General features: G+C 34.4%; 1 protein-coding gene across 4 annotated transcripts in view; it reads left to right on the forward strand.

Moving 5' to 3' along the window:
- Positions 1-14,571, forward strand: part of TRPS1 (transcriptional repressor GATA binding 1) — a 251,581-nt gene that overhangs the window by 65,776 nt on the left and 171,234 nt on the right. The window lies entirely within an intron of this gene.

A 14,571-nucleotide genomic window follows, 5' to 3' on the forward strand; every position in this document is an offset into this window, starting at 1 on the left:
AAATTAACTTTCCAAGTTAATCTTTATGATTGATAGAAGCTACATGGCTTTATTTGATTTATATGTTCACTACGTAACTCCAAAAATGTGCATCATGCCAGCCATTAGGTATGCAAGAGAAGCAAGCCACACGTAGGCAGTGCCCTCATAGAACCTAAAGTTCAGTAGGGAAGACAAGGGACTTAACAGATCACCATGAGAGGGACGAGTGGCATAAAAGATAAAGTATGTCTGGATGTATTGATGACATAGCTGGATATGGTGGGTTAGGAAATTCCTCCCGGCGGAAGGCACATTTAAACTAAGACTTGGTTATAAGCAGGAACTAGTTCAGCAACACCCTGGTGCTGTGTTCTGTTCAGATACTGCTTAGTGGTGCTTTCTTGGGATTATTCTTCTGGACATCCAAGAAAAGAGCTTTATTTCCCGCTTTGAAGTGTTTTCCTACATGCAGATACAGTATCTTAGTTTAAAAATCTGGCTATTTCAATTTTTACACTGCAAGATATGAACAGCTCCTTCCATTTTTTTTTTCTTAAGTTGTGTGTTAGTGCAAGTACACCGATGTTTTTTCAGTCACTAGTAATGAAGCAGTTCATGTCCAACAATAGTCTAATAATGTTCGATGTTAATTTGAAGGGCACCCTAATGTTCACAGTGAATCCGAATGTTCAGAAAACACTTACTTGAGATTTACACTGTTTAATTTATAAGGTCAGCCCCAGGAAAGACACAGTCCTGCAGTCAAATATGTGTTCACACTTACAATGAGTATTTCTGGCTCCTCTGATGTTAGCTGCATGTTAATTTATTTCTGAGGCTAGCAGCCATCAGCTTCTTTCTGAGCTTCACTGGTGTGGATATGTGCCGATTTGCATATTGTGCATGTACATTTTTTAAGTGATGTAAAAGTTAGACAATCCATGCTATCTTTTTTTTTTTTTTTGAAAGGGACATTTTTTGAGAACCCCTCATGGTTTTCTTTAATTGTGGAAAAATTAGCCAGTACACACACATGCATATTTGCACACACACGCACACACATGCACACTCTCATTCGGATACATTGTCTAGCTACCAGATCATCTGGGCAAACAGTATTTCTCAAGGCAGCTGAAGCCATTGCTTGAAAAATCTGTCTGGGGGAAAAAAAAAGAAGAATTTCTACATGCTTTGGGTAGACAAAATAATCCCCCAAGAAATAAGTGTATGAATAAAAATATTACTGAATAATGTTAAGATTTAGTTAATATTCAGTGATGAAAGTAATCTCCGGAGAGAAGAGACTATTCATTTCTTGATCGTCACTGTATCTGCACAGTTTAACCCAGTAACAGGATGCCTCACAGGAGCTCAGTGGCTGTCTCTATGTAAATGAGATCCTTGTGAGTTTTTGACTTCACAGTCATTATGAATAAGCCGAGATCTCCGAGGTGAGTTACATATTAATCTTCCCCTATTACATGGCTTTGAACCCTTTCTGAGGACCTAGGGTTTCTCACCAATGACAATTGACTGTTCATTTTGAATTTAAGTCATCCCCTCAGTATTTTCTTAGCTAAGAAATTAGCAACACTTGTCCCTAGGGCATTAGAATACTCTTGTACTTATTTTTAAATCCTGATGTAGTCTAGCTGATCGGAGTTACTTTTAAGGTGCTGAGTACTTTATCTTCAATCTGTTTATGAGTTCTTGTAGAACTGTTTGAAATTCAGAGCCTTGTAATTTCAGTAGCCACAGCTTGGTAGGAAGTATAAAGAAACGTTACTGAAAGTTAAACAACAGCGGAGGACCCCGGGGATACGAAAGGAAATAGTCGCAGGGCGTTTACAACTTGATCTGTTACTAGAGCATATTTCCCAATGGCTGCATTTTGAAGATCCAATAAGAGGGCAGTGTGCCTTATCACAATATATATTTATAATTAAATTTGTTTACTCATATTATTCATGTTGGGAAAGCTCTACTGTAATTTTACGTCATTGCTGTTTTGGATGCTTTATATACAAAACTTGCAGTGTAATAAAAATGAGCAAGATAGCTGTATAATATCTAAAATCATTTAGCTGTGAGATAATCACTGAGAAGCAAGAGAGCAAGAGCTTTGTGAGAAAAACCCGTGTGGAGCCATTGCCTGGATATTTTCCTTGAGAACTAAGTTGAACCTAGTGGAACTACAAATATGAACTATCTAGCAAGTGGAATTTGGTCAGTTCTCTAAATGTTTCATATTTACTTATTAGTACTTTTAATTCAGATCATTGCTATGTTATTATATTCTGATCACCAATTTCCAGCAAGTGGAATTTGGTCAATTCTCTAAATGTTTCATATTCACTTATTAGTACTTTTAATTCAAATCATTGCTATGTTATTATATTCTGATCACAAATTTGCTTTCTTTTATCACTTAATTCAACAAATACCCATTTTCTGTTGACTGTCATTCTAAAGTGTGATAGTTTAAAAAGTCCAGTTATTAAAAATCTTAACATGAGTAGATTAAACTTTCTATTGAAAAGATACTGTAAGACTGTATTTTAAAAATTCAGCTACATGCTGTGTGGAGGATCTATACCTAAGGCATTAGACTCAGGGCAATTTGAAAGAAAAGATTTTAGTCATACTAGGAAATAGAAACCAAAGGACAATGGAGGTATTTTTATTAAACATATACTACTTAAAGACTTTAAGACAAAGAGTATATGAAGGAAAAATGAATCATTATATAATGGTAAGAGATTTAATTTTTTGGGATAATACAGTAGTTTTGTATACATAAAATAGAAACATAAAGCAATATAAGTACATAAAGCAAAGGTTGGCAGAGAAACTACTAGAAAATAAAAGAAAACACAATCACAATGGTGATGTTTTAAGAAACTTCTTACTTATTAAAAGTTAGGCAGAAAAGAAATCTCAAAATTTAGAAAGCTGAGGCCGAGGGCAGTGGCTCACGCCTGTGTTCCCAGCACTCTGGGAGGCCAAGGCGGGTGGATTGCTTGAGCTCACAGGTTTGAAACCAGCCTGAGCCAAAGTGAGACCTCACCTGTAAAAATAGCCAGGCATTGCGGCTGGCATCTTTAGTCTCAGCTACTCGGGAAGCTGAGGCAAGAGAATCACTTGAGCCCAAGAGTTTGAGGTTGCTCTGAGCTATGACACCTTGGCACTCTACTAAGGGTGGCAAAGTGAGACTCTGTCTCATAAAAGACTTAGAAAACTGGAACAACAAATTAACAAACTTGATTTAATAAAAATAGATAAATTCTGAACTAAACAATTAGAGAACATTCATGCTTTTCAAGATTATGTAGACTAGTTATAAAAGTTGACATATATTAAGCCAAAAGAAATCAGATTTCAAAAACCAGTATCACATAGAACGTAGGCTTTGACTCAGTGTAATTTAGACCTCAGTGACACCAAGATCTAGATGGATGAGGTTACATGAGGCAGATCCTAACCAAACAACATGGGATCACTTTAGTAAGTTCAGAAAATGATCGACTTTAAGACAAAAAACATTACGGGGATAAAAATGATTTTAAAAAGCTAATTTGGCAAATCCTAGCAATATTAGAAATTCATATTCCCAAGGATGACATAAATTTACTCCTCAGAAGAAAACTTTAGCCTGGATGTACTAGGAAACTTGTGCAAATGTTCATAATTGCTTTTTTTGAAAGGCCAAGACAACCAAAATGGAAAAAAAAAACACCTTAATATCTGTCCATAAGAGATTAATAAGCAAAGTTTTCACATAGATGGAATATTATACAGCAGAGAATTTGAAAAAATGATAGTTGACTACAACATGGATGAATCTTACCATCATAACTTTGTCTTAATAAAAACCAATGAAAAAGACTATTATTTGCAGCAAGATAGCATTTTATATTAGTTCAGAAACTAGCAAAACAAAACTTTATACAAATATTCATAATGGTCACATATATACCATATATATTTTCATACCAATTCATATACATGTATTATACTGTTCCATAAATATTACTTTACAATCTAAATTTACCCACATTTACATGTAGATCTTTCTCTCTCTACAGACATAGATACACATTTTAAGAAAAGAAAATACTGTAATAAATTTGTAATGCTCCAGTCACATTTGACTTCTACAGTCACAAGACATGCTCAGCATGACTTGTCTTCATCTTTTGTTAATAATATATATTGAGTCTTATAATTACAATGCAGGTTTTTTTCTGTTCTTCAAATGTGTATACCTTTTTTTGGTATCCTCTCTATATAGATCTCCATTTAGCTTTCTATATAAAATCATATTTTATGAATCTAAGGTTAAGTCTTTGTGAACATAGATATAAATATATATAACAAGTGTATATATGTGTGTATATATTTATTTGTGCATCATTAACATTTTAACATAAAATTTATAACATTTTAAAATAAAAAATGAGGCATCAATGTTCATCAGTGCACGTGTCTGGTAAATATGTGAATGAATGCACAAGCTCTTTTACTATTGAATAAGTGCATACAAATCAGTAATATGATTATTGTCTACATACAAATTTTAAAATGTTTATTATTGGCTAGACTATAGAAAAATGCACACATTTTTGGTAGTTATTTGATGGCCAGGATCTGTCATTTTTAATTTTAAATAGCATTTTACACCTTTTAGACATAAAATATGTATTTCAGGAAGAAAGTGTTCACATTGGATACTGTAGATGGTCAGATTAATGTAGCTAATGCTTTATCTCAAAAGCACTTTGGGAAAGCACATGGACCATGTGCTCTGCTGATTCTGGAGAAGAGGATTTGATAAGCATGTAACTACCAACACATCTGAAAATGCCAAGTATACAATGTATTAGTGTAGAGTTTTTAAAGGTGTGGGGGCCATGATGGCTACGTTTCAGTGTGCGTATGTTTGATGTCATGTTTTTAAAAGTAATACCTAACAAATCAGTTGCCTATAAACCTTAAAACAGAGTTTTAGTTCAGTTTGAAATTTCCCATTGTGAGACAAAAGTTACCCAGGATGTTATAGTCCACTAAGAAAATAAATCAAAAGTTCATTACCTTTATTTGCATGTATTATTTGTTAGAATTTTCAGAATAAACTTTCCTGAAATTTTCTTTTTGTAAGAAAAATTACCAAGTCTTGTAATAAGATAAATTTTAGCCATGATTTTCATTTTATATTCATTTATCTAAATTATTTCCTATTTGTCGTTTACTTTATCTTTCGTAGGAAGACGTCTTTCTATTTTGAACATTTGGTAAGGGATCTCTTCCTTTTGAAAATGATTCATAAGTCGTAATTATCAGATAAAATATTAGTTGTATTTTCTGCTACCTCTTAAAGATCAAAGCTGTCATCTACCCCCCTTAAAAGCCTCAAATGACTACACATTAATAAGACTGTTTCAACTCAAAAAGGCAAAATGAGTAGACTGAACAGAAATTTATTCACTCAGAATTTCAGTTTTTCTTAGGTTATATTCTGTAGGCTGTTCCTCCCCACATAACTATTTCTAATAGGCTTGATATGATTTTCCATGTATAATTTTATTTTTGCTTTTGTTCCTGAGTTACTCTCTTCCCCTGGTTTTATTTTATCATTCTACAGTGGCAATAATATCACCTGTCACAAATTATAGACTTTTATACAGACAACATATGCATTACAAAAATGACTAATGTTATTAGATGCCAGGTCTACTGAATTATATTTAAATATTTGAATTATTTTCATTCACTCCTTTCTGTGATAACTTATGTGTGTTTTTTAATAACTTAACATATCTTTCAATGTCTTAATTAATTAGTATTGATTATTTATTCTTTTACTTTGATGCTCCATGTAGTCATCAAAGAAGAAGAATATGGTTAAAACTATTCAAAGTAAAATACAATTATCTAGTGAGGAGAAGCTTTTCACGTGATGGCATCAATCTCTAGAAGTTAATATTTAAAGGGGACCAGCAAAGCCCCCCTCAGAGGGGTGCTTCCCATATACCAGGGGCTGACTTACTCAGAAGGTACTAGTATTATTAGAGTATTGTAAACGAGGAGCATCCTTTAGCTGATTTTTTCCCAGAAACATTCCTCAGCGCTATGAATTATGAAAAGATAATAATCTCTACTAATGAATGAGATGCTGCTTTTGGGATGCAAGACTACTGCGCATTGAAGTGGGGAAAGATCCAAAAATAAACGCTTTTTTATAGCACATGGAAATTCTATAAAGTAGGATAAGGAATAAAGTATCTTTTCTCACAGAAAGTCTAAGTCACTTGTATTAAATATAATTCGGTCTTTTTTTTAGACAGCTGGATGTCTTTGCCTGGAGAGAAAGTTTGATGAAGCTCTTCAGTCAGACTTTCTTTGACTTTTCTCCCCATTGTCCAGTATTGTATGGGACATGATGAGATTTTATGCAAGCACATCTCCAATATTTTATGGAACATACACTAAAATATTAATTTACGTCTGCAGTTTAAATTTAACTGGGCATCCTGTGTTTTATCTGGCAACACTGCACTAACTAATCCTCCAAAGTGACATATTTTTTCCTCAGGTAGCAGGAGGAAAATGTCTGCCATCCAGTTAGCGGGAGAATATAGAATCTAAATTTAATGCAGATCATTAATTTGTAATGTCTTTTAACTTAGTTTGGCTTTATGTGGCCAGAAATTCCAGGAGCTTTTAAATACTGAAAATATTTTCAGAGTACTACTGCGAAGATGCTAACTTCAAAATAATCTGTGCCCCTCGGCTGCTACGTGACTCTACATATTATATCCAGCATCCTGGATTACTTCAGAACTATAATTGTTCATTTCTTTGGTTATTAAGGAGAGGCAATTTTTCTGGCTGTTGTGTAGTGAGGAGAATACAGAGATGTGTGACTTTTGGTCTTGCTCTGGGGGAACTTATATACACGCAACTTGAAAGTAAGATATATATAATTTTTAAAGGGTGTATAAGATGATCTTAAGAAAGGTAAAGTTTTCGAGCAATTCAGAGGAAGACACTAGGTTTATTCTTGGATTGAATCATTTGGGAAGTCTCTGTGAAGGAGGGGGTGTGGTAAAGTAGATCCTGAGAAGTGGAGGAAACATTCCCTGAATGTCTTGAGGCTTTCATATTAGTGTTGATAAAATGAATTGAGTATGTTAAAGGAAAATCTAAATTAATGCAGATTGGCGATGGCTAAAGTTTATCCTGGAGAAATGCGTCCTCGTATAAGGGCTTGAAATAATCTATGCTTATTCTTTGGAAATGCAGCATTATATTGAAGATCTTGGTTATACATGCCAGAGAATATGTTCAAATCCTTTCTAGGAAATGATTCCTCAGCAAGCTAGTACCATTGGGATAACTACCAAAGAGAGCACAGACAAGAGCAAATATGTTGTGTTTTTCTCTCAACATTACCTTATGTGAGGTGATCCTGCTGTATTTCTGCTGCTTCATCTGTGAAGTGGGGATGGTACTATGTACTTCGTGTGATTGTTGTGGGTGAGGGTTAAACAATTAAAATGACCAAGATTGAAAGAACATGGAAGGACAATCCCTCCACATTGAAATAGAGAAAATAAATTGGTTTGAAATGATTTTTGACAACTTCATGTTTGTAGTTGTATGTACTTATGTATTTATTTATTTCAAGTATTAAGGGTATAAGTGTGCCTGTCACCCCGAGAGTGTTCATTATACCCACTAGGTGAGTTTCGGCCCCTTCCCTCCTGCCCCCTGCTTGATTTCCAATGACTTTAACTTCCCTCTGAGCACTTGTGTGACCATCATTTAGTTGAAATTTAATGGCAAGTATATACGATGTTTATTTTTGGATCCTTGAGATATTTCACTTAAAGGATAATGGTCTCCAATGCCTTCCCAGTTGCTACAAAACATCAATTCATCCTTTTTATGGCTGAGTAGTACTCCATGGTGTACATATATGGCATTTTGTTCATTAACTATGAATTGATGGATAGTCAGGTTGATTCTACCCCTTTGCAATTGTGAATTATGCTGTAATTAACCTTTAAGTGCAGTGTCTTTTTGATAAAGTGACTTCTTTTCCTTTGGGTAGATACCCAGTACTGGGATTAGTGGATTGAATAGTAGTTCTATTTTTAGTTATTTGAGAAATCTCCTTAATTTTCCATAGGGTACGTACTCAGCAAGACTGTATATATGTTCCTTTCTCTCTGCACGCATGCCGGTATCTTTTGTTTCTGGACTTTGTAATAAAAGCCATTCTAACAGAAGGAAGGTAATAATATCATTGGGGTTAATTTGCATTTCTCCTATAATTAAGGATGTTGAGCATGCTTTCCTATGTTTATTGGCTATTGGTCTGTCTTCTTTTGAAAATCTTTTGTTCATATTTATTGCTCAATTTTAAAAGGTGTCTTTTATTTTTTTTCTCTTCCTTGTTTGAGTAACTTATAGATTCTGGATATTACCCCTTTATTTGATGTGTAGTCTGTAAATCTTTTTTCCCATTCTGTAGGTTGTCTGTTTTCTTTGTTGATTCTTTCCTTAGCTATGCAGAAGCTTTTTATTGTAATAAAATTCAATGTATTCATTTTTCTCGATGCTACAGTTGCTATTGAATTCTTGGTCATAAATTCTTTCCCTAGATTTCTATCTATGGGAGTTTTTCCTATATTTTCTATTAAAATTCTTATGGCTTTATGGCTTACATTGAAGTCTTTTACTCATCTTGAAATAATTTTTGTGGTGGTGAGAGATACTGGTCTGGTTTCATTCTTTCACATGTGGTTGTCCAGTGTTCCCAGCACTGTTTTTTGAATAGGTCTTTTGTTCCCCAAGGTACATTGTTGTCTGCTTTGTCAAAGATCAGTTGGCTGTAGATAGATAGTTTTATATCTGGGTTCTCTGTCCTGTTCAATTGGTTGATGTCTCTTATTTCTGTATCAATACCATGCTGTTCTGGTTACTACAGCCTTCGAGTATAAAGTATGGCAGTGTGATTCCTCCAGCTTTATTCTCTTTGGTTAGGATTGCTTTGGCTATTCAGGATCTTTTCTGGTTCCAAATTAAGTATAGAATTATTTTTTCTAGATCTGTGAAATATTCCATGTGTATTTTCATAGGGATTTCTTTAAATCTTAAATGACACTGAGTATTATGGACATTGTACCAATATTGATTCTGCAGATCCATGGGCATGACACGTTTTTCCATTTGTTTGTGTCATCTGCAGTTTCTTTCCTCAGTGTTTTGTGGTTTTCCTTATATTAATCTTTAACCACCTTGCACACATTTATTCCTAGTTATTCTGTTTTATTTTGTTTTATTGCTAGTCTTTGATTTGACCCTTGACTGCTACTGGTATATAAAAATGTTACTGATTTGAGTCATTGATTTTATAAACTGAGGCTTTGCCAAATATATTTATCAATTCTAGGAATCTCTTGGTGGAGCCTTTGGAGTTTTTGAGATACAAGATCATATCATGAACAGAAATGTGATGATATGATCCCTCCTCCTTCTTGATGTGGATATAATTTATTTCTTTCTCTTGTCTGATTTTGCTCCAGCTAAGATTTTTTTTTTTTGGTTGTACCAAAATTCAGTTATTCATTAATTCCTCTTTTGGTAGACAACTTGATTTTGCACACAGAGCTACAGCAAAAATTCTCATGCAATATTAATACTAATGTGGCATAGATCATAAGATTTTCATGTTTGTAATCTTGACAGATTCTTCAAAAATGCCCTTCAAAAGATAGCACAATTTATATTATGTTAATGAATGAGAATGAGGGATGGAAGTGGTGACAGTGGGCACCCTTATCTTGCTCCATTTCTTAGAGTGTTTTCAAGTTTTCCACTTTCAGTGTGATGTGAGTTTGTCATATCAGTATATGGCTTTTATAAGGTTGAGATATATTCATTCTATGCTTCGTTTGTTGAGGGTTTATAGTTTTCATTCATAACGCTCTTACTGCTGACTTTCAGAAGGGGGTGAGAGTAAATATGATTTAAGAGGGAAAAGGATGTGGCTGTTTTTCATAAAAACGTTCACTTCAGAATGTTCTAAGAATGCTGAGTACTTATGGGGATTTTGTATTCTTTCCAAGCTAACTCATACCCATCTTGAAGTTATTCGGACTATGCCTCCATGATTCTTGCTGCTCATGGTTGGGGCTAGAGCCCAATGACACTGGCATCATCTGGAAACTCATAAGAAATGGAGAATATTAGATCCTGCCCCAGCCTTCCAGAGTCAGAATTTGAATTTTAACAAGATTCCCAAGTGATTTTTTTTTTTTTGCATTAGTTTGCGAAGAGCTCTAGATGTTAGTATAGGTTATTGAAAAGTTTATATTGCTCCAGGCTTTTGATGGTAATGTTGTCTTTTTAATATCAAGCTTTACTTTCTTTTCACTGATAGTAGTGAGACTCAAAACCATAAGATTCTGAATAACAAAGATAGGACATTACATGTGTTTTATTAAGGTTCTGGGAGGTGGGGAAATGTCTCCTGAGTTTATTCACCAAGTTGCTTAGAATCATGATGTATCTAGTAATATGTTTATAGATACTGGTCCCAGTGTTGTCACCTGAGGACTTCATTAAAAATTTAGATTCTCAGGTTATCCCCAGGGCATCCTGATTGACGAGGATGAGGATGACTTGAAATCTGTACTGGTAAGAAACTTCTCAAGTTGCAGAACTGCACGGACGACTGTTTTGCAGATCATTCTTGTGGTCGATCTCCTTTCTGTTAAAAGACCTTTTACATCTTCCGTGTTTTCATTTTGTATATAGTCAATCATTTCATTTATTTGTGTATAAATATAAAAATTGAGGCAGTAGAGAAATAGAAATAGAAAAATAAAACATTGATTTGGAATTTAGAAGCCCTATGTTCTTGATTTGATGTAGACTAAATGGGCAAGGCACCATTTCTCTATTTTACTATCTATAAAATGGGTCTTATACGTAAGTGGAATATGAGATCACATTGATCACATGAGTGCTTTGACCTTCCAAAAGAAAAGATGTATGAATTGAGTTTATTTTTGCAACCTTATTTGTCCTCTTTCCTTATATATTTTTTCAACATAAAACCTAGTTCTCTGGAAACTTATTTCTGCAGTTTCTGTCTCCTTTGTGCTTAATACATATCCCTGCTATTCTTTACATTTAGAAAAGGTCTCCAGCACCAGCATCACAAACAGATTTGCCTAGGTCAGTTGGATCAAGAGCTTCTGGAGAGGTGGAGCAGATCAGAGCAGCTCTTGATGAAACCTGTCACAATTCAGGGAGTTGTCTGTTAAGACAGGAACTTCAAACTAGAAAACCTAGAAGACTCTGACAACTTGTCTCAGGGTGTGAGGTTTTGTGATGAACTCATTTTTCTGAGTAGGTGCCCAGGACCTTGTATATTTGGGAGGAAGTACAAGCCAGTTAAATGCATGAAGGTTGGATGTGTTCATCTTTATTTGGTAAGTGGAAAGGGATAGCTCAGAAACATTTCTGGATTGCAGAATAAGTTGGTGCCTGTGGCTCAAAAGAGTAGGGCGCTGGCCCGGCCCCATATGCCAGAGGTGACAGGTTCAAACCCAGCCCCGGCCAAAAACTGAAAAAAAAAAAAAAAAAAAAAAAAAAGAAAGGTACATACTCTTAATTACTTAGCTATATTGCTAGGTATGTCATATTCTAAGCTGCTTTAATGAACTCATTGACAAAACATCCTCTACTTCCTAAGACTTTTAACAAAGCTCAGGCAATGTCCTCACTATCTTTTTTTTCCAGAATCTTAAGATTCCTTGTCTGACTATTAATGAAAATAGAGTAAAACATGATAATTAAGCAGTAAAATGCTAAATTACTCTATCTTTCAGGTTGTTGAACCCTGCTACGGAAAGCAGAAAGGCATAGGATACATTCTGTCTGAAAATGCCCTACAGCAAAAGACCTTTTAGGAAATAGCTTGATTTAAAAAATGTTTGTCCTCACTGAGGTACATGGGAGAGTGGAGAAAAATGATATTAAAATACTAGTTTGTAAGTTTAGAGTCTTGGAGAAAGTGTATGAACACAGATTCACATGGAACAGAGGAACTTTGTTTAGTTTTAATATTTTTACTGGTTAACCTTATGTATTTACTAGGAGTGATAATTACTTAACATTCACAGGAGCCCCATCAACATTCATTTTTCTTTTCACTTTGCAGATGAGGAAACTATGATAAGTTCAGAAAATTATTTGAAGTTACATATAGTAAAATCAGAGCCAGGGTTGAAATTCCAGCATTTTCGTTCAAGAAGACCTCTATGTGTGCTTAAATATATGTCCAGTAAGAGCTGAGAGTCTTTTGGTTTAAAATCCTTTTGCTGTGCAGTGCTCTAGAATTTGATATTTCTTCTCTTGTATACTGATACTTTCTTCTTTTTGTTGCACTAGTATTTTCAGTCTTAATTTCTAGAAACAGAGTCACTATAATCCTTTGGAATTTTTGCACTAGGGCTATTGGTTTTGGTAGAAATGTCAGTGGCAACTAATAGTCTTGATTCATAGGCAGGGATCCCATTAGAGATTTCAAGCAGAGGTTTAACCACAGCAAGGAACCACAAACTCACTGCAGGGCAGTGAATTCATTAGAAATTCCTTGGGGTGAAGGTCAGTCAGCTGCTGTATTTTGTAAATTTTCATGACTCAGTAGGTTATGTAGAATATCTTCAGTGAGATAACTTCGGATTTACAAGCTTATCTCCCATTAGATTTCGCTAGAGTATGGTTTTGGTAAGAAGATTCTTTGGATAAGGTTCTCAGAGACTCTAGGTCCTACATTTCAGGTTTTGCCTGTTGCCCTTTGTGAAATTAATCCTGTCTTTGTTTTTTCTTTCTTTTTTTTTTTTTTGGCTTTGATATTAGTGGCAAGATTCTTACTCGTACTCATAGACATCCTAGCCCTAAAGGTTAGCTTACTTCCACTGGCGACATTTAATTTTGCGATTGTACTTCTATGGTCAGTTCATCCTCAAATTATGCCATTGTATTTATCTTACTACTTAAACAATAAAAAATAGTAGAAAAATTGAAAACAATTTTCTGTAAAAAGGGAGTTAAATATCTATATTTTTCAACAAAATGCAAGCTGTTAATTGTGTGCTCCATTAAGTACTCTCCACAAATACTTGTAGTAGTTTTGTTACATGTCTTCTAACTTTGACATTGTTTTCATAAAATAGGAATGTTCTTTTGAAATTTCAACCATCTGACATGTCTCCTAGGGAATGAAGTTATTAATGTAGTAACTGTTATGGTCCCCAAGTCTTTTGATTAGTGGGTACAATACACAGTTAGAAGAAATAAGGCTTAGTGTAGGATGAATGTAGTTAACATCCATCTAGTGTACACTGTGAAATAGCTAGAAGGTGGTAATTTGATTGTTCCTAGCATAAAGAAAACATAAATATATAAGACTATAGATCCCAATTATCCTGATTTGATCTTTACACATTATATGATGGTCTCAGGTTATCACATGTATATCTGTTGTGTTTCAAAAATAATAAACAACAATAAAAGCTAAACAATTTTAAGATCTCGATGACACCCTTTCAGTATGTAGACTTGACGTTCTACCTTGTATTTATTCCCAAAGCCACTGTGGTCTCTCGTCTCTTGTGAGTCTCTCATAGATGCTGGAATGTGCTTCCTTTCCCTTCCTCCTCCTCATCAGTTAGTGCCTTTCCTTTCCAACCTTTTACTTTGTATTTCTCCCTCAGAAAGTCCTTCCCCATGGCCCTAAGCAGTATTCCTGCATGACCTGCATGACTGTCCTTTCCGTTTCATTCTTAGCATATATCACTCTTCATACTTACTGACTTATTTTAGGCTTTTTGTGAAGCTTATCATTCCCAGCTAGATTCTAAGCACCAGATGGGCAAGGACTATGGGCCTTTTATTGGCTGATGTGTAGCTAGTGCCTGGCAAAGAAATATTTTGGTGATTGTCCAAAATAACATCTATTTATCCATGTCTTACAGTAACTTTAAGTCATAGCTTACAAAACTTATTTTATTACTTTAAGTTGTTAACTCCTAACACATTATATCACACAAGTGTTTTACATGGCATTTAAAGAGCCATACAAGGCTATTATAGTTGAAGAAATATATCTTATTCCAGATCATCTGTGTATCTTTCATGTACTTTCTACAATACTCTATCCTTTATGAATTAAACGTTGGTCCTAATGCAGCAGATATTCCTTTCTCTTTGATAGCAGTTGAATTTATGACCTTTCACAGTAGGACTGCCTTATTTTATGCCATTTAAAAGAGAACACAGATGTCCTTTTAGTGAATATGTTCATAAATCACCTATCGTGCCAACAGTCTCAATTTGCTAAATGTATATATCTCCTTATGGATGGATTAAATTTGTTTAGAAAAAGCTTGGGGTTTTAATGCAGCTTATTTTTCAGGTTTTGTACATCAATCATATTTAATTGACTGAATGGATTTAAATTCAATGATAGAAAAATTAAATTTTATTTCTTGTACTTTAATAATTTAATTA

Source organism: Otolemur garnettii, unplaced genomic scaffold, assembly GCF_000181295.1.
Source record: "Otolemur garnettii isolate 467f Iridium unplaced genomic scaffold, OtoGar3 scaffold00004, whole genome shotgun sequence".
Lineage (NCBI taxonomy): Eukaryota > Metazoa > Chordata > Mammalia > Primates > Galagidae > Otolemur > Otolemur garnettii.